The sequence below is a fragment of the Gracilinanus agilis genome, chromosome 1 (genome assembly GCF_016433145.1).
Source record: "Gracilinanus agilis isolate LMUSP501 chromosome 1, AgileGrace, whole genome shotgun sequence".
NCBI classification, from domain to species: domain Eukaryota; kingdom Metazoa; phylum Chordata; class Mammalia; order Didelphimorphia; family Didelphidae; genus Gracilinanus; species Gracilinanus agilis.
The window spans coordinates 372,585,489-372,589,727 of NC_058130.1; the positions used below are offsets into that span (position 1 = coordinate 372,585,489).

General features: G+C 34.6%; 1 pseudogene; it reads left to right on the forward strand.

Moving 5' to 3' along the window:
• Nucleotides 1-2,031: 2,031 nt before the first annotated feature.
• On the forward strand, nucleotides 2,032-2,696 carry LOC123251907 (annotated as a pseudogene).
• Nucleotides 2,697-4,239: the final 1,543 nt, after the last annotated feature.

The following is a 4,239-nucleotide window of genomic DNA, read 5'->3' on the forward strand; positions in this document are numbered from 1 at the left end:
GATTATTTTTCACAATGGAAAAAACAAATGCTCTTCTTTGGTTTGTAAATTCCTATGCCACAAATAAGGACTGAAGATTGTTACAATTTTCATCTGTTGCTAAAATAAGAGATACTCTTCTATAGTCATGGTTTCATTCTGGGACTTTACAATGATCTACTTTTAATTAAAACTGCTATTGATCTTATGTCCCTGTCTTCTCCTACTAAAAATATTTTGTCTTGTTCTGTTTTTACTAATCCATGATTTCTCTGAAGACCTAAGCTTCTAGTAAGCAAATTCCTCTATCAGTGTAAGCCATTGAACTCAAGCAAGTATTGAGTGTCCTTTGTCAGGGTTGTTTTAGAGGAGGATTCATACTCAAAGTGCTAATTGGATTTGATAACCTCTGAAGAATCTTCTAATTCTGAAATTCTGTCATCCTATGTACTTTGTAATGAACTACTAGAGGAGGTGAGGAATATTTTTAAAAGGCATAAATCATTCATCTCTAGCTGTGTGATCATAGGTAAATCACTTAAATCCCCCCCCCCCATTCCCAGAACAGCAGTTCTATCTTTCTCAAAAACCTCACTACCTTTCTAGAAGAAATGTATGATTCTCAAAGGAGACCTATTCTCTTCATAAGTATGGTCTTAGATGAGTTAAATAATGTTCTCAGCTGTAGCTACATGGTTGGCAACTTCTTAGGGAAGAAAAGCTGGTTTATTCACTTCCTGACCAACAGACTTGTTTGCAAAGTCAGTGCTAGATGACTATCACATTTTCCAAACTCTATAAGTACAACATTTTCTATCAAACACAAACAAAACATTGATAGTACAATCATTTCCCTTGTCTTACAATGGGATGGGCAAGAGCAAGAGAAAACTGACAAAAAGCACATGAGAATGGGAATCATGAAAAGCTAGTCATTCAAGTTAATTGGAAACACTACAGCTGCTACCAAATGCTTCTAACTGCAAGGATAGATAGGAACCTCCCCAATCTCCTTTAGATAGAGGGAGAACTAACAATTAATGGAGTAGCTGCCAGGCTTCAAAGAATTTCTCTGACAGTCTCAAGGAACTAAATTTGTTCAGCACTACAATGCATTACAATCCTCAATCATCATATCAGCCACACCATCCTCAGAAGCAGTGGCAATCAATTCAGATCCTCCTCATAGTCTCTAGGAATGAAAAAAAAAACTGGGACAAATTCATTAGCATGTTTTTAAATTAACAGGGCAGATAGGTGACAAGGTGGGTAGAGTACTGGGCCAAGAGTCAGAAAAACTCCTCTTTTAGTTCAAATCTGACCTCAGATATTTATTAACTGTATGATCCTGGACAAGTCACTTAACTGTTTCCCTTAGTTTCTTCATCTGTAAAATGAGCTGAAGAAGGAAATGGCCAACCACTCTACTATCTTTGCCAAGAAAATGCCAAGTGATGTTACAAAGAATTGGACATGATTGAAAAATTACTCAACAACAACAAAAAAAATTTGATAAATAATTCTCTCCCTTAAAAAAAATGCTCCTACAAGTAAAGAAAGAAATAAGAATTTATTAAGTTTTTACTATGTGCCAGACACTGTGCTAGTTCTTTTCAAAAATTGTCTCATTCTATCCTCACAACAACCTTCTTATGTAGGTTCTATTTTTCTTTGCATTTTTCAGATGAGAAAACAGAGGCAGATATATTATTTGATTTACTCTAATCCCTAATTCACACAGCTAGTAAGTCTCTGAGGCCAGATTTATATTTAGGTACTGAAAAGATTAAAGGGATTAAAGCCGGTAAATATAGTGCCAGAAGAATTATCAATAAAGGTTCATGATATTGTACAAGAGGCAGCAATAAACCATTCCAAAGAAAAAGAAGAGTGAGAAAGAAAAATGGTTGTCCGATGAAACTTTACAAATAGCTGAGAAAAGATTGAAAGTTAAAGAGAAATCAGAATTCCAGAGAATGGTAAGGAGAGATAAGGTTTTTCTATATGAATAATGCAAAGATAAAGAAGGAAACAATAAAATAGGAAAACTAGATGTCTTCAAGAAAATTGGACATCAAGAGAATATTTCGTGGGGAAATGGCCACATTTCCAGACAAAAATTATAGGGATTTGACAGCAGAGATCAAGAAGTGGCAAAAGTATACAGAAGAACTCTACAAGAAAAATCCCAACACCACTGATAACTACAATGGTGTGGTTACTGATCTAGAGCTGTGCATCCTAGAACATGAAGTCAAGCAGGTCTTAGGAAACATTGCTAACAATAAGGCTAGTGGAAACAACCGAATTCCAGCTGAGATACTTAAAATCCTAAAAAAATGCTGCTGCTAAAGTGTTGTATTCAATATGCCAGCAAATTTGGAAAACACAACAGTTGTTGCTGGATTGGAAAAGTCAGTTTACATCCCAATCCTAAAGAAGAACAATGCCAAAGAATGTTCAAATTACTGAACAATCACTCTCTTTTCACATGTCAGCAAGGTTATTCTTAAGATCCTATAAATGAGGCTTCAGCAATATGTGAACCAAGAATTACCAGAAATGTGAACTGGATTTGGGAGAGGCAAAAGAACTAGACACCAAAAATGCCAACGTGATCTGGATGATGGAAAAAGAAAGAGTTCCAGAAAAACATCTACTTCAGTTTCATCTACTACACTAAAGCTTTTGATCATGTGGATCACAACAAAATGTGACAATCCTCAAAGGGAAGGGAGTTCCAGGTTATCTTATTTGATTCCTGAGGAACTTATATGTAGTTCAAGAAAGCAAACATGAAAACAACTGACTGGTTAAATATTGGAAAAAGAGTACAAGAATGTCATATGTTATCACCTTGTTTATTTAATTTTTATGCTGAGTCCATCATGCAAAATGTCATACTGGATGAATAAAAAGTCAAAAGTAAGAGTGCCAGGAAAAATACCAAGAATCTTAGCTATGCAGGCAATACCACTCAAAAAGTGAAGGAGAATTAAGAAACCTTTTGATGAGAATAAAATAGAAGAATGTAAAAGATGGCTTGAAGCTTAATATTAAAAAAAACTCTAAGATTGTGGAAACTACTCTCATCATTTCCTGGCAAATAGAGGCAGAAGAAATGAAAACAGTGTCCAATTTTATATACTTAGTCTGATAAATCACTGCAGATGAAATTTAAATCAAAATTATGAAATTTTTTTTAAAAATTTGCTTCTTGAAAAGAAAGCTATGGTAAATCTGAACAGCGTATTAAAAAGCCAAGACATCACCTTGGAGATGAATCTCCTTATAGGTAAAGATATGGTATTTCCAATGACTGAGAGTTGGGAGTATCGGGAGAACTGAGTGCTGCGGAATATAGGTTTTCATATTATGGTGCCAGAGAAGACTTTTGAGAGAACCTTGGACAATAAGGAGATCAAATCAGTCACTACTTAAAGTTAATTCAGAGTATATATTGAAAAAGGAGCTAAATTATTTTGGCCATCTAATTAGAAGACAAGATTCATTTGAAAAGACCTGATATTGGAAAATATTGAAGGCAAAAGAAGAAGGGAATAGCAGTATATAAAATGGATAAACAATGTAATAGAAGCAATGGGAGATATGGGAAGATAGAAAGGCCTAATATGCTATGTTCCAAAAGTCAGATACAACTGAATGATGACAACAAAAACAATTTCCTCACTTGAAGCCCAATGATCCTATCTCCAACTTTGAATAATCTACACTATTAGCATTTCCTCATCATTTTCATAAGATTAAGTAATCAATAAAATAATAAATCAAGCCTGATTTATAGTATCTTCTGAGATTTATGAAATGTAAATGCCCACACTGAAAATGTAATAATCAACTCTCTAAATTGGTTGATACTGACTACAGAATAACATTTGTGCACCAGGATCTCTCCATGTATTCCAAAGATAGTAAATATGCTCACAAACCAGACTCCCACTCCTTCCCCTTCTTCTGCCAATCTCTATCTTCTGTAACTCATAGAGAATGGCTTTAGGCATCTTCACAGCACTCCCTCAACCCAAGGTGTCCTTATACCATAACATCTAATGCTACTTAATTCCAGAAAGCGTATGCATTGCAAGGCCAGCCTATAGAGGTTAACAATAAACAGATTATATGCCAGTATGTTTTTTTTATTTAAATAGATGTCAATTCATTCTTCCTTTTTTTGCTAATACTGTTGAGCTTTCCAGTTTGACATATTCCAAATGTCTTTGCCACATTTATTAATTTCAT